The sequence below is a fragment of the Tamandua tetradactyla genome, chromosome 6 (assembly GCF_023851605.1).
Source record: "Tamandua tetradactyla isolate mTamTet1 chromosome 6, mTamTet1.pri, whole genome shotgun sequence".
NCBI classification, from domain to species: domain Eukaryota; kingdom Metazoa; phylum Chordata; class Mammalia; order Pilosa; family Myrmecophagidae; genus Tamandua; species Tamandua tetradactyla.
In genome coordinates this window covers 66,896,367-66,920,088 of record NC_135332.1, presented here as the reverse complement: position 1 = coordinate 66,920,088, position 23,722 = coordinate 66,896,367, and the positions used below count along the sequence as shown (strand labels likewise).

The 23,722-nt window shown below is 40.9% G+C and overlaps 2 pseudogenes; one reads left to right on the top strand and one right to left on the bottom strand.

Annotated features, from left to right (window-relative positions):
* Positions 1 to 609: 609 nt before the first annotated feature.
* LOC143686096 (small ribosomal subunit protein eS6 pseudogene) lies at positions 610 to 1,353 on the bottom strand (annotated as a pseudogene).
* Positions 1,354 to 5,455: 4,102 nt separating this feature from the next.
* On the top strand, positions 5,456 to 14,242 carry LOC143686695 (ankyrin repeat and EF-hand domain-containing protein 1 pseudogene; annotated as a pseudogene).
* Positions 14,243 to 23,722: the final 9,480 nt, after the last annotated feature.

Genomic DNA, 23,722 nt, shown 5'->3' with positions numbered 1-23,722 from the left:
CATTCAAAGCAAGGACTTGTTATATATATATGGAGGATCTTTTCAGTTTAAAATACAAAACAGAGGGAGAGAGAAGTGAAGGGTGTGGCATGAAGTGAGGGTGGGAATTAAAAGATGCCTGTCTCTTTCTAACAGAACCTAGTTATCAATGTTGGAAATCTTATAAAACTCCCGACCGCCCCAGCGGATCCCCATGTGTGGTGGAGGCTGCCACAAAAGCTGCCAGGTCTCCAGTGCGGGCTAAGGCCTGGGGAATCAACAGCTTGCAAATCCTAGGATGTTGTAGGATGTCACGACTGGAAGACCCAAGAGAGAGGAGACACGTTCAGAATCGTAATGAGAATCTTTATTCCTTTGCAGAGCCCCAAATCATACCCTCCCTTCAGTAAGCGATCCAGTGACACCCCCCCCCATATTCTGAGCATCACTTCCCTAGAAATCATTAGAAAATAAATTGTAGTCTATGCCAGAAAAGCTCAGTTATTAGTTAACTTTCTTTACTTGAAACAACAGCTTCCCAATCTTGTCTACTTCATGACTCCTGCATATTTTCCTTCGCAGTCTTTTTTTTAATGTCTGATCTTATTTATTTGTAACTCTTAGAAGATCTTATTTTTCATGGGATTCAGACTTAGAGGTAGAAGTTATCAGAGAGGACAGATTCCATCTCTTGGCAATCTGTTCCTTGCATTTTTCTTTGACCTCCTTCATTCTCTTGGCCAAAACTTTAGCATATTCTGCAGCCTCTTCCTTATTTTGATTAGTACTACTGTTTCTTCAGGGCAACATGTCGAGGTTTAAGTTGCAGGACCCGTGGTGAAACAAGATGCTGAATCTTGGGCAGGTTGGTCCTGGATGTCTTACCTTCTTTGTTCAGGAGCTTTCTCACAATGCACAGGTGGACATCATCTTCTTTAGAGAGATTGAAAAGTTTGTGGATTCTGCTGGCTTTTTGGAGCTGTAGGCAATGAGGCTCAGCAGTACCAGTCAGTCCAGGAGTTTCCTTCTCTCCTTTTTTCACAATAACCAAGTTGAGAGCCCTCAGACTAGCATCCACAATGCAACACCAAACAGATTTGCACATTCTTTCTCCATTCTCTTTGGTCTATAACAAGAATGCTCCTTACTCAGTAAAAGGTGGACACGGGTCAAGACACCCTGCTTCATGGGAAACCTTGTTTTGTGATTTCCACCACTAATTTGAACAACATAACCCTTTCACTCTTCGCCCAGGGCATCAGCAGCAGTTTCTGTGGCCATTCACTTCTCATAAAAGGTATGTAGTTTGTGTTCATCGTCCATTTCAATGAGCTTCTGGCAGCCAATGGCTGGGAAGCAGATGTTCAAGTACATGCTGAGATGGCCAACCACCTCTGAGGTGCCACAAAAAAAGAGTGCTTTTAACAGGCATGAGTCAATGGTTTCCAGATAAAAACACCCAATTATAAATTAGGCCAGCATGTAGGGAACCAGCAGTTGACCTTCTTCAACCCTGCTCTCTCCGATGATTCCAGCTTTTTCTTCCAAACTCCCTCTCTGAACCCAATTCCAATCCCAAATCCATAAGGGATTTGAGGACGAATGAACTTCCATCTGCTAGTCCTATCTACTACCACACAGATATAATCTGATACTCTATGCCTTCATCATGCATTCTCTGAGCCTACAAGGCTTTCCCCCTGTTTTTTGCTTCAATTTTTAGTCATGGTTCAAGATCCACTGGGACTGTTATCTTTTCAGTGAAAATTCCCCTAAAATTCCCAAGAAGAAAAATCTCTCTCTCTGTTGTTGCTCTCTTAGCTTTCTTTATATACCACCATTGTGATATTTAGCAAATAATCAAAGAATTATGAATCAATCCAATGTTCACTTCTATCGAATGTGAGCACAACAGGAGAAAAAAGTATATTGTGGGCATCCCTGTATCTGTAATTGTTAGCACCATAGCTGGTGCACAGTGAATATGCCATAAAATATTGGATAGATGCATGATTGGATGCATGGATGGATGAATGGATGTATTGTTGGTAAAATGGCAATAGAGGAAAGTAAGTGTATTGGGTTTGTATTGCTGTTATATAATGAAGAGTCTAATTCCATTTTTTTTAATGTTTGCTGACTAAACATCACCCTACCCTGTTCCTCTTCTGCCATACATCTTGGAAAGCTGGTAAGAAATCCTGGGAGGGATTTCTCCTTTGATACCAGCAGGAAGTTCAGATCATTCATGGGCATCCTCACTTCCTCCCCACCATGCAACCACCATAAAAAATCCAAACCAATCTGCTTTCCCTGCTTTCTCAAGCCATACTGGCACCTGTTCAGGAGCCACCCTTCTCTTCCAAGAAAGTGGCATTATGTGAATAATAAACCTTTCGATGACCTTTTGGTGTTTGTGTGGTGTTCTAGTTTGCTAGCTGCCAGAGATGGAATGGCTTTTAAAAAGGGGAATTTAATGAATTGCTAGTTTACAGTTCTAAGGCCGAGAAAATGTCCCAATTAAAACAAGTCTATACAGATGTCCAATCAAAGGCATCCAGGGAAAGATACCTTGGTTCAAGAAGGCCAATGAAGTTCAGGGTCTCTCTCAAGTGGAATGGCACATGGTAAGCACAGTCAGGGCTTTTCTCTCATCTGGAAGGGCACATGGCAAATATGGCATCATCTGCTAGCTTTCTCTCCTGGCTTCTGGTTTCATGAAGCTCCCCAGGAGGCATTTTCCTTCTTCATCTCCAAAGGTCACTATCTGGTGGACTCTTTGCTTTGTGGTGCTGCAGCATTCTCTGCTCTCTCTAAATCTCTCATTCTCCAAAATAGCTCCTCTTTTATAGGACTCCAATAAACCAATCAAGATCCACCCAAGTGGGTGGAGAAATGTCATCCCTTAATCCAGTTTAACAACCACTCTTGACTAAATCACATCATCCAGGGAGATGATCTCACTACAGTTTCAAACATAGAGTATTGAGTAGAGATTATTCTACCTTTATGAAATGGGATTTATATTAAAACATGGCTTTTCTTAGGGGGCATACTTCCTTTCAAGCCAACACATGTGACATCATCAATCTTGACGTGTGAACCAAGTTAGGGGTTTCATTATGTTTCTGGGAGGTGTCTACAACATGCAAAAGGAACATGCAAAGTGTTCTTTCAGCACTTCGAAAAGTTGGATATTTACCGTCCCAGTTGTGCAAATGAAGGCGCAGATTGGGAAGGTTAAGTATATTGCCTAAAGGTATTCAGTGACGAGGAGATAGTCCCGGGATTCAAACCTAAACCCTCTTACTCCAAGATTAATGTTGTTTTTCTTTTTCCTATTCTATCCTGATGTTAGGAATACATTTGAGTTCTCCACTGTGCCAGAGAGTGGTGGACAGTTTTTTTTACATCCAGCCCTCTGAGTCTCAGATAGGGGTGGGGACAGTGTAGCAAAGTGAACTCTCCCAAGGATTCAGGAAATCAAGGTGCAACTACTTAATGAGGCCCCAGGACATTTACACATCACTTATTTCAAGACAAAAGACTCTGTTGGAATCTTTTAGGTCTTTACCACTCTAGGATTTATTTTAGAATAAAGTATCTCTCATATATCCAACGCCCTGAATAGTGTACCTTGAATAGTGGAGCTGTGAAACTGGAAAAAATTAAAATAAAAGGTTTAGGAAATAACTTCTAGGGACTCACTCTGTCCTGTACTTGTTCAATAATACCCAACAGGTCAAAGTGCTGTATTAGAAAGAGCACTAGCCTGGAAGCCAAGGAAATCTGGGTATGTGTTTTCTTTGCATCTCTCTGCCCTTTGGCAAATCACCCAGACTCTGCGCCTCAGATACCTCCCTCTGCAATGTGGGAATAGTACTTGCCTTACATATTTTTATTATAAAAATAATTTGTAAACTACAAGGAGCTGTGCAAATGCAAGTCATTCTTGCTGCTTCTCAAATGCAGATTATTATTATTATTATTATTTTGCAGAATAACAATATAGAGTAGAAAGAACTTTGAACTGTGGATCAAGAAACCAACCCTGCCTAAAATTAATGAGGTGACCCTGGGCAAGTCTGCTGACCTCTCCCTGCCCAGGGTTCTCCATATACAAATGGAGGATTAGGCTGTGTGCAATGTCTGGTTGTTCCTTTTAGCTCTAAAATGTTAGGATGCAGCATTGAGTCGTTATTTTCAGCCCATGTGGTATCCCATTAAAGTGCCGGTTCTGGTTCCTGTGGCCTGAATGCTTTTTATGGCCCCTTTATTTTTGGTTCCAGTGGTCCTTTTGATGTGTCTGCCTCAGCAGAGGCCCATGTTAGCAGCAGTTGCTTTATTCCTGGGCCCAGTTGCCTCCATGTACTCCATGGCAGGGGATGCTTGTGATCAGAAGGGCAGATGTCACTCCCAAAGAATTAATCTGGAGTACCTCAACATAACATGCAAGCAATGGGCTCTGGGATTTAACTCTAATACCACTCAAGTGTGTGACTTGGACAAGTGTGTGACTTGGACAAGTATGGAACTTCCTGAAATTCTGAGCCTCAACTAGAGAATGTATGGAGAGCTGCTACCTCAGCCTCTACCCTTCACCTCATTTAATATTTCCATAGCCCTGGGTGGGGGTTATAAATTTTTACACACTATATAGGTGATGAAGAAAAAAAATTATTTTTTAAAGTAAGAGGAAGAAGAAAAGGGAGAATCAGACTTCCACCTGGCCATTGCATGAGCCCATTTGCTCTTAATTCCTTAAGTTAACATTTCTACTGTGTTACCTATAAGTGTCATGAGCCTAAAATCTGCCTTAAAATACCCTATAGGACACAACTCTGTGGTTCAACTCTGTATACGTTCTCCCAGATTGATGCTTATCCAGTATCCTTCATTTTTTGGCCAATAAGTTATAATTCTTCCTAATTATATCGCCGCCCAGTCCAACATTTTCTAACTTACCTACTAGGGAGACTTTGCATATGTAGCTCAAATTCCTTACTCAAATTCAGCGAAGTAGTTAAGCAGTAGACAGTTAAGATACTCAAGATTTCCAGCACTTCTTTGATAGAACTAGTCTAGTAATCCCATCAGAGAAAAGAAACAGGTATAGTCTGGACTCATGCCCATAATTAAGACTTGGTCATTTTTCTCTGTGAGGGCTCACAAAACTATCAGATGGCCTGGTTATGTTAAAAACCCTGTTCAACAGCCTGGCCTGAAGCCTATTTAGACAGACAGTGGTCATTTGCTCTCTGGATCATGGGTGTGAAGTATCCCCTTTGAAAATCTGTCCCTTACCTCTCTCCCATCTTCTCCATCCCACACCACCTCCCTCAATTCCTCAGCACACCCCAGTGGCCAGTACTGTTGTGGGAGGACAGGCTAATGTCTTAAATAACCAGAACAGGATCCATCTTAAGCTCCTAGAGGTCTGGAACCAGGAATTGTTAATATATTTTAAGAACTGGGGATGAGGCCACTTAGTCGGGACTGGGAGGAAGACGGCAAAGCAATTTCTAAGAGCTCGCTTTGGTACAAAATGGTTCCCACAGATGTAAGCACTGATCAAATTCCCAAGCTAATTATCTGACTCCCCATGTTCCTTTGCTTGAATCTTCTAAAAATGCCTCCAGGTTCTGGGCGAGGAGGCAGAATTGCCCGCAGCTTGGCCTGTAAGCAGGTTTGCTCCCGCATGACACTGGGGGTGCTGGGGGTGGACAGCTCCTTTGATGACGCTAACCTGAGTTGGCTGTTGGGATCTTAGAGGATCAAAAGAAATTTTTGAAAATTGTACTTGAGCCCAGAAGAAAGTTCATAGAAATCGCTTCCTTGTGTCTGTGGGCTCCACCCATGAATAGCCTGCCAAGTCCAAATACCTGAGGAGGAAGCAGGGTGAGGAGAGAAAGGAGAAGGTGACGCTAGGAGGGAAACGGTGCATTCCCCAAATTGTGGGTTCACCAGCACACAGAAAAGTCAGAGAGGGTACATTCTTCCTGTGAATACCAGCTGTGTATGATTTTATGGAGAGGGTTAAATGTTCTTCTCTGCCCCTGGCTCACATTCCTCCAATCCACCCCAGCCTGAAAACGTGCTGCTTTAATGAAAGACTGGGAAGAGAGAAGGGCAGACGCTGAGATTACAAAAAAAGTTGATTCCTCTTTTGTTTCTACCAAATGACAATATGTTCCAGCAAAAGCTATATTTACTTTCTTTTGTTTTGCCCCAGTAAATGTCATGCCTGTGAATAGTAACAAACAGCATTAACAGTGGTTTCCCTCCCTACTCTACCTGTGTTGATAAGCCATCAAAGAAAATCACTAATCCCCGGCCAAGCTACATTAAATTGAATTTCATCACAACAGACGTAGCTTCAGTTCATCTTCACTGTAGAAGAATAGGACATTTCATAGGTAGCATTCACTGGGCCTTTGCAGACACCGCCAGGACCGCCATCAGCATGCCTTTCTCTCTTGTCCACCCAGAAAATTTTTGTCACTCTCTCATGACACTTCAAACCTCTGCCATCCTATGAGGCTCATCATAACTCCCCACCACAAATACAGCTCCATTCTTGTCCCCACAAAAAACAAGTACTTCTCTCTCTCTCTGACCTCATAATATATATGGAGTCTTCCAATATTAATGTTTTTAAACTTCTGTTTTCTCAACTATGAACAACTCAATGACAAGATCTGTGCTGGGATGGTGAATTTCATGTGTCACTGTAGCTTGGTTATGGTACCCATTTGGTTGGTCAAGCAAGCACTGGCCTGATTGTTACTGTGAGAGTATTCCATGGAAGGATTTACATTATTAGTCAGTTGATTTCATCTATGGCTGATTGCATCTACAATCAACAAAGAAGATTGCCCTGGGCAATGTGGGGGATCTCCTGATTCAATCAGCTAGAGGACTTAAAATGGGATCTGGAGATATCAGAAATCAGAAAGAAGAATTTCTGCCATTTCTTCAGCCAGCCCACTTCTCCTTGGTAATAAAACTTCACCTTGGGCAGTAGGAAGGTTGTTCAGGGGCAGAATCCTCGCCTGCCGTGACAGAGACCTGGTATTAATTCTTGGTGCCTACCCATGCAAAACAAAACAAAACAAAACAAAACTTCACCCTCATTGGGGCTTCCAGCTTGTGACTTGCCTTCTGGAATTTGGACTTGCCAAACCCCATGGTTGAATGAGCTAATTCCTATAATAAGTCTGTTTATATGTTTATGTGTGTTCTAGTTTGCTAGCTGTCAGAATGCAATATACCAGAAACAGAATGGCTTTTAAAAAGAGGAATTTAATAAGTTGCTAGTTTACAGTTCTAAGGCCAAGAAAATGTCCCAATTAAAACTAGTCTATAGACATGTCCAATTTAAGGCATCTGAGGAAAGATACCTTGGTTCAAGAAGGCCAATGACGTTCAACGTTTCTCTCTCAGCTGGAAGGGCACATGGCAAACATGGCGGCGCCTGCTGGCTTTCTCATGGCTCTACCAAAAGGGAGTCTCTCCAAAATGTTTCCTCTTTTAAAGGATTCCAGCAAGCAACTCCATCTTCAGTGGGTGGAGACACACCTCCATGGAAATCATCTAATCAAAAGTTACCACCCACAATTGGGTGGGTCACATCTTCATGGAAACAATCAAAATGCTCCCACCCAGCAATACTGAATGAGGATCAAAGGGCATGGCTTTTCTGGGGTCCACCACAGATTCAGACCAGCACAATGTGTTTGTACATATCCTATCAGTTCTGTTTCTCTGGGGAGCCCTAACTATGACCCATGCCTTATTTATCTTTTTATTATTGGCACCAGTAAATTGTGATTGAATGAATGAAAGAATTTTCATCATAGGAAGGCCAGCCCCATTTCTTATACCATCTCAGATGCTCAACCTCATTCTTTGCTTCCAATGAGGGCAGAGGGTCCATGCATAGTGAATGGAGAAGGACCATGACAAAAGGACCACTCCATAATATATGCATGTATGTTATGCTATAAGTAGTTCATATACACAGAGCACCAATATAATACCTTCCATTGTCTGTTTATCTGTTATTCCCTCTCCTAATAAAGGTAGCACCATATTCAAAATGACGATAGTAAAACTTGAGGACTATTGAGAGCTTTCATTAATGTTCAACAAGTGATTGTCGAATGAGTGAATTGAATGATGGAGTGAGTTTAAATAAATGCGACACAATTAGGAGCAAGTTTGCATTATGCTGGGGTAATTTTCTGCAATTGTCTTTATGGTATAACTGCCAAACTGGGCACAAATGCTTATAAATGGTTGTCATTGTCGTCACCATATCATCATCATTACAATCATTGCCTGGTATTTCAATTCAAAAATGAACCTATTACCATTAAAGTCTGGATGCCCACTACCACTGTTATTATTTAATGTTCTGGGAATGTCAGCCAATGCAGTCAGGCAAGCCATAACAGCAGCTCTATGTGCCAGGTATTTTGCTATGTGCTTCACAGACAATATTTCACTTAATCCCCCTAAAAGCCTTAGAAAGTAGGAATCATTATGCCTTTTTTGCAACTGAGAAAACCAAGCCTTACAGAATTGAGTAAATTACAGAAGGTTAGAGTTAGTAGGTGGTGAGGTTGGAATTTACCCCTGGTATGTTTGTCTCAAACATCTATGCCGTGTTTTGTTTTTTTGTTTTGTTTTGTTTTGTTGGCTTTTTGCACTACACTATACTTGTCTATAAGAAAAAGAAATTAAAATTATGAATATTGACAAATATGTCTTGTAAATGAGATGATGTCTCTGCAAAGCCCAAGACAAAAATGATTAAAGTTAATATAGAAATGCAAAACTATTAAAGCTAATGACAGAATAAGTACCCAAAATCCAACCCTTGTTCAAAAATATAACAGCATTTAAGGATTCCATGCACAACCAAAAAATTTTAATGTCATATAATGTGCCCCAAATTTAAGGAATTTTATTTCTGTTATAAGTTCCAGTCCAATTTCCTTCCCAGCAGCCAGGGCCAGACATGTCTTTGATGATGAAAACTTATCTAACTTGTGGCAAAATGAGAGTAAAATTAATAAGTAATATTCAGGGCCTATGTGAAATAAGCAACTGAAAACTTTACTGAGGGACATACAAGAATGAGAATAAACAGAAAGATATATCATAATCCCGACTAGAAGATTTAGTATTGATAAAATACCAATTTTTCACAAATTTAGTTTTGTATTTAGCAAAAGGCTAATAAAAATTCCCACAGGATTATTTTCTGAAATTTGATAAGATATTTTTAATATTCATGGGGAAGAATATACACCCAAGAAAAGTAAAGAATATTTGGATAAAAAGAGTTATAAGAAAGACCTGCCTCACAAATTTTAATATGTAAATATAGTATAATCATGAAAGCAGTGTTACTCATAGCAAATTTGAAAAGCAGAGCACTGAAATATAACAGGAAATATAAAAGAAAGCCCAAGAATGTATATAAATACAGTATTTGATAAATATGAAACCTACAATCAGTAGGAAAAGAATAAATAATTAAAAATATGGCTTGGGGAAAACTGGCTAATCAAGTAGAAAGTAAATGTAAATACCAACCTCACACCACTCCCTAAATAAATTCCGGATGTATTAGACTCTTAGGTGTTAGAGAAAAGAGGAAGCCTGGTGGGCCACGGTGGCTCAGAGACCTGGGTTCGTTTCCCAGCGCCTGCTCATGCAAAAAAAAAAAAAGGAAACCACTAAACATAATAAACATTCATACTTATATATTTTAAGCAAAATACCTTAACAAAGGCAGAAATCTAAAATAAAAAGATTGAGAGATTTGACACAGTAAAATTTTGTTTGTAAGTAAAATAAAGGGAATTACAAACCAGAAAAAGCATCCACATGTTATATGATAAAAGCTTAATTTCTACATATACAATGATCTTGATGAATCAACTAGAAAAAGGACAAAAATTTCAAAGGAAAGCTCAGCAAAGGCAATTCCCAAAAGAAAAAATACAAAATACTATGCCTCAATTGAATCCTGCTAGAAATCCAAAAATTACAAAGGAAAACATCTATGAGAATAATGCCTCTTCGATGATCAAATTGTCAAGCATTTTCCAAATTGCTGCTGGTTTAGGATAAGAGGCATTACATACCCTACGTGTAAGAAGTATACATTTTTGCAATCTTCCTGGAAAGCAACTTTATAATAAACATGAAAATACCTAAGAACTGTGCATACCTACCCTAGAAGTATTAATAAGGAAATAGTTATAGATATAAAATCATTATGCTTTTAAGGAAATAGCCATAGATATACAATCATTATGCTTTTAGAACGTGATTGAATCATTGCTTACATCAAGGATAAACTGGAAATAATTTGAATTTCCAATTTAAGGGAAATCACTAAAAAAAGTTATTGTACAAGCACATGATGGAAAGTTTAAGTCATTAAACTCATAGCGTATGGTCGTGTTTTATGACATGGAAAGATGTTCACAATTAGTGAGAAAAAGTGGATAAGACTAGTATTCATGATGGTGCTTATTCCAATGGCTCCAATAGGACCTCCTATATTGATGAAAATGTGCTATGTCTGCACTCCCCAAGATGGTAACCACTTGGTCACAAGCAGCTTTTGAACACAACCTCTGTGGCTCAGGTGACTGAGGGACTGACTTTTCCATCAGTATATACGTTAATTAATTCTAATTTAAATAGCCCCCCATGGCTGGAGTCTACTCCTACTGGAGTGTGATCTTAATTTTATTTCCGTTTACCTGTACAGGGATCATGTTGGAAAGATGGATCTCAAAAGGCAAAAACCCCTTTTGAGTCACACTATGGGTGTTTTATTTCATCTTTTAGAGTTGTTTAAATAGGCAATAAATGTTATTTTTAAAAATAAAAGAGTACAAAGTGCTAGGAATTGCTTTGAAAATACTTGCTGCGTGGAGAGTGGTGAAAACTCTGGGCCTCTCACCTAGGTCCCTGATGGTTGGCTGACCACCCAGACAGAGTCGTATTTACCTAGAGTTCCAAATTCTTTCCCAAGGACCCTTCCAAATGTCGCTGCCCCATGTCCCGCCACACCAAGGACGGCTTCCCCAGAGTCACGGCCCTGGGCTTTGGTCGAAGTTTCTTTGCTCACAGTTTTCTTAACTGATGGACAAAGAATAGGAAAAACTCATGTGAATGATGGGGTGGGACGCCTGGATTTAATAGAAGGCATCCCGCAAGTCATGGGATCAGCCCTGTGGCCTTCCACTCAGCACACCTTATCTCATCCTCTGTCGGAGCTTTTCATCACGTCATGTGCCCCAGTCTTGGGAGATCTGCTTCTCTTTATGGCTCCTGGCCCTGCTTCTCACCCTAGGAACCAGTCCCAGTCATGCCTCAATGATGAAAAATTAGCTAAGCTGCTGTTACAGTGGGAGAACGAATCCTCCCACAGCTCTTCAAGGTACTTGAGGACTCCTCTGATGCTGATGGAATCGCCACCAGAGAAGTCTGGCCAAATTCTCACGTTTGAGCTTCTCCACAGCTTTTAGGGAAAACACACCCTACTCCTTTTGTCTTCATTTGTCTCCGCTTAACCCCAAGATCAGTATGGAATAAATCAGTGACGAATACAGCCCTTCTCCTCTCTCTAGTTGGGGCATTTATCAGTCACTGTACTCTCATCTGCAGAGTCCATAGAGCCTCAGAATCCTTCTCAACACAAGAAAGTCAACACCAGTCAATACAATTTGGCACACCAAAATGAATCATTTGGCCTGCAGAAATAAAAGTTGTCGGATTCATCAGTGATAGCAGAACCCCTGCTGAAGTCTTTATTTTTTGGCATTTGTGAGCAAATAATAATCCCTTACACCATGGGCTGCTTTATAGTTTACAAAGTCCCTTCTTATACATTTGGATATCTCAAGTAGAAAGGGCTGGTGTTGGCTTCCTGACCCATAAAGCAAGAGCATATTGGTTCAAAGTACTATAGATTCTTACGTTGTGATTAGGAGTTTAATCTCAAATTGTCTGACTCTAAACCCAGTGCTGTTTCCCTAACACTACACTGCTTCTCCACTCAGCTGGTAGCAGGACAGACCCAAGAAATCTAAGGTGGTCCATGTCCAAGAATGTCCAAGGAGAGTGGTGAAGAGCTTGGATTCCTGAGGCAGCCTCTAGCACTGGGTTCAGAACTTGGCTTCACCATATACTTGTTCTTAAGAAATGTACATGGAAGTATTGTGTGTTCAAAGAGCATGGTATATGTGACCTACTCTCAAATGTTTAGAAAATTGATTGATCGACAGATAGATGTAGAAAGATGGATTGATAGATGGATATAGATGGATGGATGGATGAACGATGGAGAAAGATTGAGATAATAGATGGATTAATAGATGGACAGATAGAATGATACACTTGTGGCAAAGTGTTAAAACTGGTGAATCTGGGCATCTGGAGATAGGGATATGTTACAGTTCTCTGTGTGGATTCTGTATTATTTTTTTCAACCGTCCTGGGAGTTTGAAATTATTTGTTGTCTAATTCTAAGAAAAATATACATTAAGAAAAGAAAGAAGATGCGGGCCCAGGTCCCAAAAGCCACACACACCCCTTCCCTGCTGCCTCATGCTCTGGCTCGCCCACTTTGCGGAAAAGGACACGACTCCCACATGAGCGCCGAAGCCCACCCGGGAACCCCAATGAGAGGAGAGCCGTGATTGTGGGGGTGCCCCGTGTGCCAAGGGGCTTCGGTGCCAGGAGATACGTGGCTCCTGATCACCCCAAAGACTCAGAGGATGTGACCTGAAATGGAAGAACTTAGAGCCAAAGATGACTGCTTCAAAGCAATAAGCAAAGAAATCTGGTGAGCAGAGCGCATCATTAATAAACTGGCCAAACCAGAAGCCAAATCTCAGAATCCACTGTGGGCCATCAGACTCCACAATCGGTCAATAGGACGTGAAACATTCCCTTTCATTTGTGGATGAAAATGTGTAATGGGACAGTCAGCAAAGAAGATTTTGGGTTGATGCTGGAGGACAGACAAGATTTTGCTGACAGGATAGTTCAACTTCAGGAAAAGTCCCTGGGGAGTGGGCCACAATCTCGACAAATTTTTTTTAAGGAACAAGATACTTTAGAAAGTCTTATGTCTTGGAGTCCTTTGGGTCTAAGAAGAAGAAAAAAAGGAGAGGCCAAAAAGGAAAGAAAGGCAGGTTTGTTTTACCTCTCCCAATCCGCTTTATGCAGGACATGGCATTTCCATCCCTGCAAGACAAAGAGGACACCAGTGTATTATACCATCGAAACCTACAAGAACCCAACTGGTTGCAGTCGGTTTAATCAACACCATCCACCAGAACATCCCATTCGCAATGATTCTGCTTGATACATTGATGAACTGGGGAAGATGTTTCCTAATTATCAATTTCATCGCCAAGGTAGAAGATGTGGAGTCTCTGAACAAAAGCATTTGAAGCGAGAATACCCATGGCTATGAAGCATAATTATTATACAATGCCACTGTTGACCACCTGTGCCATGGAAACATAGACATGGTCAAATTTCTTCTTGATAAAGGGGCTATTGGCAATGCAACAAACGATTTCCTGTGGACACCACTTTATTTTGCATGCCACACAGGTTGAGATATTGTTATGCTTCTCAATAATTCTGGAGCTGTAATTGGTGCAGTTGCAATCAACTCAACTCTTTTAAGTAGAGCCATTGAGGGTTGGAGACTGGATACTGTAAAATATCTTTACTTGATTTGGTGCTGAAGTTCAGCTGGAAGACAGAAAAGGACACAGTGCCATGGATGTTGCAAAGGCATACGCAGAACTAAGAATAACTGATCTGATTAAAGAAAAGACAGATAACTTGCCCAAACCGGCAGAAAATCAAGAAGAGAAAGGAAAGCCACCTTTTAAACAAGACTGAAAGCACTGAAATTAAGAAAGAAGAGGAATGATTTTCATCAATTTTTACTGTACCAGCCATGTCAGAGGTGCATAAGGATATCATAATTCATCACAATTCTTTGATCACCAGGAGTTACTTTAAGAGCGCAGATATCACATTTGTCCTGTGGAGGGTTTGTAGTCCTGAAGCCACAACAGCTGAACTGATGAGGAAGAGAGAACTGCAGCAGGAACAGTTCTCTGATGAGGTAGACTTTGAGGATTTCATGATGCCCTTTCAGAAGAAAATCACAGAAAAAGCTCGTGTGTTAGAAGCTGGCTTGAAGATCTAAGTCACATCAGTTGCTGCTTGGGGTAAATGTTTTGAGGGCCAAAGACCGAACTTTGGGAAAAGTAGATATTTCCATCCAAGGCAAAGCAATCGACCACTTAAGAACTTGTAGTCAAATATGTATTTTTACTTTAACAACTATGAATAGTCTAAGCTATTCTAGAGAAGATGTATTTTAATTTACAAGGAATTACATGTCATTTTAGATAAATCCTCCAATCTACTTTAAGAATGTAGTGAACTAAAGGGTATTTGGTCATTAAAAAAAAAAAGGCAAGGAAAAAAAGAAGACAAGTGCCAGAGAACCCCAAGTAAACTGAAATAAATGTCTAGGAAGTGGGAAGAAGCCTTTGATGGCTTCTCTGCAGTGAGATGCATATATTAACACTTAACAACAAATAAGAACCTTGTATATTGATCCATTTTTTAAAAAATAATGAAGTCATTTTGTTTTTCACCCCACACCCCTCCAAGAAAAAGAAAACAAACACTTGGCTTCACCAATTGCTAGCTGTGTGACTTTGGAAAATGTCTCAGCCTCTCTAAGTAGCAATTATAAAATGTGAATGATAAACGTACCCTCTCCACACAGGTGCTGTGAAAATGAAATAGCCCATAGCACACAGCCTGACATGGAGTGAACACTCAATAAAGGGAAGCTGTTGTCACCACTCCAGTTTTCACATGTGCCTGTGGGAACAACCCAGGGAAGTGGCCTGGCTCCCAGCTACAGATAGAGGCAGTCTGTACCCTGAATCATCAAGCCAATGCTCCAGGATACTGAGATACACAGAAGAGCAGGACTGGGGGGTTGATTCTAGAAGAAGGAAGTTGCTGCCTGCTTTGGAGTCATTTATTGGGCTCCTGTTGAAATGAGACCATTGCCTTGGGGAGATCAAGGGCGAGTCCCCAGCAGTACAAATAGGACTCAGCATGCTAAGAGGTGTGTGTAACATGCAATTACGGCCTCATACAGGGTCACCGTGTCAGCTGCTCTCAGAGCCTCTTGTGACACATGCATTTCCTTGAAAGAACTAAGCCATCGCCCTACCTCTGGGCCTTTGCATTATTCCAGGAAGGATGACTTCTCTCAGAAAAAGGTAACTTTTTATTGGAAATATTGTTTATATACTAACTGTTGTTTGATTGCCTTCTCCATTATTTCTACAAGGTCTGAGAAATGTATTGCTCAAAAAGGCAATCCACCATGAGTTCCGAGTGTCCCTGCATGTTCTTTGTGGGTATGCCAGAATTTCAAGGTCCTGATCAGTCTTTGCCTGGTCCATTTAGCAGAATTGTGTTCATAGCAAGCAACCTGGAGGGATGAAGTATCATTTCCTCCTAGTCAAAGGGCAGTTATGCTCACCATTCACTATAAAAACAATGAATCCGGGCAGGCTACGGTGACTCAGCAGGCAAAGTTCTCACCTACCATGCCAGAGACCCGGTTCCATTCCCAGTGCCTACCCATGTAAAAAAAACAAAACAAAAATGGTGAATCCCCCCAAGCTTGATTTTCCTCTTCAAATTCAGCCCATGGTGTGTGAAGACCTCATCCTGATGGGACTTGGGAGTTATGGGTTCTGACTCAATCATGAAGCTTGTGCAGCCTTCTATGCTGTAAGTGATAAAATCCCTTGTCTCTGACCCAGGAGTGTTGTGTCTTCTGCCAACATCCATGAAACAGTAATGGGTTACCTAATAGTTTGCGAATAGGACAAACTCCCAGACCCTTCACGGTTCTTGACACACAGATTGCCTCTTAAACAAAAGTTAGCATTTTGTTTGTTCTATCTTATATCATTTCCTAATTGTGGAATATTGCACTAGATGGGATTACCATAGGGCACTAAGCCCACAGCTTCTTCTAAGTGAACTACCCTATGAAGATGCAGTGTCAGGAGATGCTTCCCACACCCACTGACAGCTAAATGGGCCTGAGGCAGGCACCAGAATCAAATTCATTGGATGGCCAGAAACCTGTGAGAGGAATTGCCACAAAAATATGAGCTGGGCCAAGTTCTGCATCAAGAAACATGCAGAGAATCAGACAGCTAGCAGTGACAGCTGAAGTGAGGTACAGTTGCCTCCAATAGCTGAAGTTATAAAATAGCAAACACCATGAGTGAACCAAAGCTCTGAGATAAAAGAAAAGATGTGAAGAGTCAAGGACAAGAATAAATTAATGGTTCCATTTGCTAACGTTCCCAGAATGCAATATACCACAAATGCATTGGCTTTTACAATGGGTATTTATTAGGTTACAAACTTACAGTTCTAAGGCTGAGAAAATTTCCAAATTAAGGTACCCAGAGAAAAATACTTCACTTTGTAGAAAGACCACAGGCATTTGGAACCCCTCTGTCAACTGGAAAGGCGCATGGCTGGCATCTGCTGGTTCTGTTTCCAGTTTGTTGCTCTCAGCTTCTCATTCTAGTGGCTTTCTCCTTAAGCATCTGTGGGTCCTTATTTGGCATCTCCAGGCAAACCCTGGATTTCATCTCTTAGTTTAGCATCTCCAAACTTCTATGTCTGTGTCACCTCTTAATTGTCTCCTAAAGGGTTCCAGGAAAGGATTGATTAAGACCCACCTTAAATGGGCAGATTCACATCTCCATGGAAACAACCTAATCAAAAAGTCCGACCCAAAATAGGTCTCCCCCCACAAGAGTGGATTAAAAGAACTGGGGTACATAGGCTTCAAACTAGCACAACCAGTTAGTAGTGAAACTGCAAGAGTCAGACATGAGATTAGCTGAGCTATGATTAGTGATAGAACTCAGAGCAAAGAGTCACCCACTCAAGTATGGAGGTCCATGGAGACATCTTGGGTCCAATCCTACCTCCTGCTTTTCTTGAAGCTTTCTTGCCTGGCATTTTCCCATGTGCTGACACTTGTGTATACTTTTAATAAATCCTCCATTACTTCAGTTATCTGGTCCTCAGTAAAACAAACACGTACCCACACCATTCCTTTGCATAGCCTTTGTTCATAGAATAAGAGCATGCTTGAAGAATTCTGCGCTGAATTAGCAAACTGCTTTGAATGCTTAGGAGTATCTTCCTAGGTTTGACCCCATCTTCCAGCTCACACCTGCCTGCTTCTCTATCCTAGGTGTTAGCCTTTCTAGACTCCTTCATTCCTTCATGATGAGCCCTAGCAAGCAATCTTCTATATCTTAAACAACTATCAGACACAAACTAAAACAGAATCAATTTAGCATGAAAGAGACATGGTGCATTATTGTGATATTGTTTTAAGTCAATGTTAGGCCAGAAATAGGGAAATGATCTAATTAAAATGACAATTATATCTCCCACAGACTTGTTTTTAAAATTAACATGAAGCCATAGTACTTCTCTTGTGTGTGTCTTTAGTTTTATGAGTTTTAACACATGTGTTAACATTTGTGTAACCCAAACCCTCATTGCACTCCTTTGTAGTCACACGGTCACCTCGTCCTTAACCGTTGGTAACCACTGATCTGTTCCTTGTCACTATTAGTTTTGTCGTTGTTCAGAATGGCATGTAAATAGAATCATATAGTATGTTACTGAGACTGACTCCTTTCACTCACTTTAGTTTCCTCCGTGCTGCCGAATCAATAGTGCATTAATAGTTTGCTCCTTTTTATGGATGAGTAGCCTTCCATCGGATGGATGCATCAGTTTGTTTATCCTTTCACATCACTGGGGTGTCCCTCCAGGTGCTCCCTGTTGCCTGGGTGATAATGTTTTCTGCCATCTCCCCTGTCCCATCAGCTCCAGAAAGGCAAGGACAGAGCTGGGAAGCCCCAGGTGTCTGATTCCCAGGGTGATCTGGACTCTGCCCATAGAAGCTGCTTCCATGGAGCCTCTCTTCCCAGAAATTCCTATTGCGACAGCAAAAGGCAAGGTACCATACATACTATTGTACTTTTCCTCTTTTTCTTCTGGAGTTTAGGCTTGTTCCTATGTACGTAAATCTCTCTAAAGAAAAAATTCTGCTTTAAAATAATGGCTTTCCCTATTGCTATGTTATGTACCAACTTTCTGATCATGCAATTTGGAAGAAAAAGGACAGTGCTGATCCAAATAGTAGCCGCATATGCCACGTTATTCATCAGCCGCAATGATATCAACTGACTTTTTTTTCATATTCCCGTTTTCTTCCTTTCCAAGCTTCTGTCCTACATTTAGAATCATATATGACAAACCACATCTGCATGGTCCAGTCCAAACCACACATCACTCCAGGGCAAATTAATAACAGCCTCAAGCAAAATAATTGCAGCATTGAGAAAATAGTTATGTTTAAAATAAATTTCAGTCATTCCAATTGAAGGAGTCACTAAACCATCATGTGAAATTAAATCCAGGAGTCCATGAGGATTTTTCTCAGAAACGTGGACACATCTTCCAGCTCAATCATAGTCCATCCCACTCCATGATGCAGGTAACATCTGTTGACTATGAAATTTCCTTCCACTCACCAAAGAGTGCAAACAGTTCCATTTCAGGGCCTGTGCCAAGGATGTCTTGCATTATTTTGTAACAACCTCCAATTTAGATTTCCATTATTTTCCAGATGGTCACAACCCTTATTAGATGAGCCATTTCAAGGGCTGTGGTGTACTTTTATCTCAACATCTCCAGAGCTATAAATTTCCCTGTGTAGCAAATTTACTCCTCCTAATGAGTTGTTAGAAGGTTCCACTGATTGTGGAACCAATCACACTTTAAGGGGCCACTGATTAATTACAAAACAAACCAAAAACAGTTATGAACCTTAAACACATCCACTAGTGAGAAGGAATGAGCAAAATTACTCCCCCAGAACCATGTCTGTTCCTGAGTAGTTTTATTAGAGTCAACATTCTGGTTTAGTATCAGTTTTCTGAGTCTAAGGGACCCTGTTTTAGAGAAGTAAGTTGGCGTTATAATGAGTCTCCTTTCCCTAGGAGTAGCACTATTCATTTCCATTATTATTACTAGACAGCATAGGATAGTAATATTCCATTCAAAAGCGATTATAGAGGAGTAGGGGCTAAGACTTAGCCTCTGGAGTCAAGTTGCCTAGGTTCAAATTCTCACTCTACTCATAACCAATTGTGTGACCTCAGACAAGTTACTTAATCTCTCTGTGCCTCAGTTTCCTCAACTCTAAAACAGGAATAAAACTATTTGCCTGATAGGATTGTTGCAAAGGTTAAGTCAATTATCACATGTACATAATTTAGCCTAGTAACTGGCAAATAGAAAGTATGCAATGAATGTTAGCTACATGCTGCCCAGAACATTCTTGTTTTTTACCCCTTGTACTCAAGTTTATCCATATCTCAAGAGATCATGAGAGACCATCTTCCTTTTAAAGATGATATTTCTTTGATTGCTGCCTCTATCCTGTGGGGGTTCCATGGACCCCACAACAAAGATGTGAGGGAGAAGGAAATACCACAGAAGTGCCTCAGGCTGCTGGGTTTGCTAATGGAGGCCCCATCTCTTTCAGAGGTGGACAACTGAGGACAGCTTCAGAACTCTGCCTGGCTGGCTTCTACTCCCGGCCCACTGCAGAAACCCTCTTTGCCACACTGGCCCGATAGCTGACTCCATTTAACTTGACCTCCTGTGCACTCTATTTTTTAATTAACCTTGGATCAGCAAAACCATATCTGTTCTCCAAATACAGTCATATTTTATGCAAGCAGTGACAAGCTAATTAAGTTAATTATTATAACACCTATCTGTGTAATGAAACTAAGGTTGGATGATCCCAGCTGCTTCTGCTTAAAGTGCATCCTAGCGATGATTAAAAAATAATTAATATTTCACCAAAGACAGGAACAAGAAGTTAATTAAAAGGCTGAGGTGCAGTCTTAATGAAACATATCCAGTTGTGTTCACCATGATACTTCACGGCCAAATCCCTTCTCAGAATGTAGATGAATACCCAGGAACATTGGGCCTTTCTCTAGAGCGTTTAGAAAACATGTCAGCGCTCATTTGCTCCATCCAGCAAACATTCTAGAAATCTTTTTGCCTTTTAATGAGATAAAGGAAGCACTCACTTTTTTTGTATGAAGTCGGTTGGCTAAAATGAATTCCAAATTTGGACCAGTAGTATTATTTTGTTGGGTGGAGCGGGCTACATCATTAAAACCGTCACTTCTCTGTAAGTACCACAGACACTTGAACGAATCCCAACTCCACTGGAAGGCTCTAACCATTCACAGTTTTACTAGCTAATTGCCCTGTCTCCATAAAAGCAAGATTAAATCAAATGCCATGCTGGAAAACATTTGGAATTTTACTTTGGTTCTATAAGTTCAACTTTTTTCAATACTGGGTTTACATCCGTAGCATAGAAGAGGAGTTGTTTGCTGCAAGTGTGACAACTGCAACAGAAATGGTACAAAAATCCAAGCTGGTGGAGATTACCAGGGAATCAGCCACACTCTGCACCAACCAAATCACTTTGCTGCTTAGGAAAATGGGACTGGAGTCATTTCCAAAAGGAGAGAATGGAAATAAACCAAGTTTTATTTTAGTCAAGTTGGAACCAATGGTATATACCAAAAAGAATTGAAAGCAGGGACTCGAACAAATATTTGCACACTGATGTTCATAGCGGCTTTATTCACAATTGCCAAGAGATGGAAACAACCCAAGAGCACATCAACAGATAAATGGATAAAATGTGATATAGACATACAATGGAACATTATTCAACTGTAAAAAGGAATGCATTTCTGATACTTCCGACAGCTTAGATGAAACCTGAAGACGTCAAGTTTGAGTGAAATAAACCTGACACAAAAGGATGACTATTGCATGATCTCACTTAAATAAAGTAATTCAAATATGCAAATGTACAGAATCAGACATTAGACTACATGTCACCAAAGGCAGGGGTGGGGAAAGGGGAGTCAATGCTTAATTGGCACAGAGTTTCTGTTTGGGGTGATGGAAAAGTTTGGGTAATGGATGGTGTTGATGGTAGCACATCATTATGAATATAATTAACACCACGGAATTTTATACTTGAACGTGGTTAAAATGAGAAATATTATATTATATATATGTCACTACAATAAAAACTTTTTAAAACCCATAGAATTGTCTGATTCATAGTAAACTCAAATGTAAACTATGAACTGAAGTTAATAAAATAATAATATTGGTTCATCAATTGTAACAGATGTAGCACACTAATGTAAAATGTTAATAATAGGGAAAACTGCTTGTGTGAGGGGTGTATTTGGAAACTCAGGACTTTCAGCATGATTTTGCTGCAAACCTACATTTGCCCTTAAAAAAATAATAATAATAATAGGACGATTTCCCCTGAAGTTCAAACACCTGGATTCCAGCCTTCATTCTACCATTTGGTGACCTTGTGTCCTTGGGCAGGGCGCTGCCTTTTTGAGCTTTTCTCCCCTTGTTAATAAAATAATGTGATTGCACCTAACTTCTATGATCTTTTCTAATGCTGTCATTCTATGGATCTAAAACACACTCTCAAAAAGTTTGCACATGGTTAAAATGAAGTAGGACAGGTATCACTAAGGCTGTTTTACAGATGAAGAACCTTCTACTTAGCAGAACTTAGAGACTATTGTTACTTACTCTTTCCTAGACCTCAGATTCCACACTAATCACCAGCTATTCTGCTTCTTCATCAAGCACTCGGGAGCTGAGGCTTCAAGAGTTGCTCTCACTAATAAAGTCCCCAAGCTCTTTTCCTGCATGCAGACACTTCCCAGATAAGGTCCCAAGATCTCAGCAACCCAGGGGGCAAACCTGCAAGACCAGTCAGTCATTCGAGCAGTGCAAAGGGTGCGGCCAGTCAGTCATTCAAGCAGTGCAAAGGGTGCGGGGAGTTGGGTATTTCTTGTTTCCTATGATGGGTTGTCTCTGAACAAAGAGGGAAAGGGCTCTCTTAAGAGCCACATCCACATAAAAAGCAAAGCAATGCAGCTGACCCAGATGGGACTTCCCTTCAGTAACAAATCCTGGGGCGCCCATCATTAACACCTCATTTGGAGCAGGCTCTTGTGGTCTTCCTCTCAGGAAGCAATTACACACACATGCGCTCTGCTTCGAAATTTTATCCCAGCTTTGGATTGCCGGGGCACAAGCAAAACCTGGCGGAAAGGGGTTTCTTTCTCATTTATTTGGAATGGGGGATTTGAGTGCTGGTGTCATGTGAAAGGTGAAGACATTTTAGAAAGGGCTTTGGTGGCTGAAGGGGGATTGGTTAGAAGGAGGGGGAGGAGGTCGTTCCATGGGGGGGACACGGACATCTAGATGTAGTTCTATAAATCCAGGCTGAGAAATGCCATTGTTTGAGAGTTGGGATGTAAAACAGCCATTGCATCCTCAGGGGGTCTCGACTACTAGCCTGGGGGGGATTGAAAACCCTTTCATTTTATAGAATTCCATTTGCAAAAGGACCATGGACTCATTTCCAAACTCCAGACGTGCTGCCTTAAGTACTGAAGTCACACACCAATGGTCTAGGGAAAGGGGTTCAAGTAGAAGAGAAGCTCATGTTGGAAATTAAAACAAATGGACAATCTCCCACCCCTGTTACAACACATCAATGGCTGCTGCGAAGAAGTTCAAACTTTTCAGACATGACTTTTTGTTTATAAAACACTCTCACAATCAATCTCCTCTGATCTTTATACAAACAAAATGGTTGTTATCATTATACCCATTTTACAGTTGAAGAAGTTGAGGCCCCAAGAGGGTGCGGGGCTTATGTCTACCGTTGCTTTGATTCTGAGCAGCAAATTCTGACTTGAACCCAGTGTTTGGAATTCAAATACTCTCCTAGAATCCTAACCTGTAGACACTTCTCTCCCCCTCTCCCCAATAACCCCTTTCCTGTGACTTCCCAAAGGTCGTACTTTCTGTTGTAAGAATTTTAGATATTCAGATGCCCTTTGCAACCAAGGATAATGTGCATGGCATCATCCTTGGACTGGAGTCCAGAAAACAGGATGGTCTTTGTTTGTCGGGGTTGCTCTAGCAAAGCACCCTGAATTCACACTAGTTGGTGTGAACAGCAGAAATGTTCTGAAACTTAGAAGTTCAAACGCAAGATGTCAGCTGGGCCATGCTTCCTCTTAAAGGGGAGAATCTGTTCCATGCTTCTCCCCTGGCTTCTGGGGGTTTACCAACAATCCTTGATGTTCCTTGGCTTGTGGCAACATAACTCAATTCCTGCCTCGTCACATGGCCAGCTCTCTCTCTCTCTCTCTGCCTTTCTCCTTCTTTGTCCAAGTTTCCTCTCCTTATACAGACACTAGTCCATATTGGGAAGACCCACCCTAATACAATTTGGCCTCGTCTTAACTAACCACATGTTCAAAGATTCTGTTCCCAAGAGGATCACATTCATGGAACCACAGGTTAGGAGCTGAACATACCTTTGGGGTGGATGGGGGGAGAGTGCGACACAATTCAATCCATAATGTTTGAAATTTAGGGAGCATGA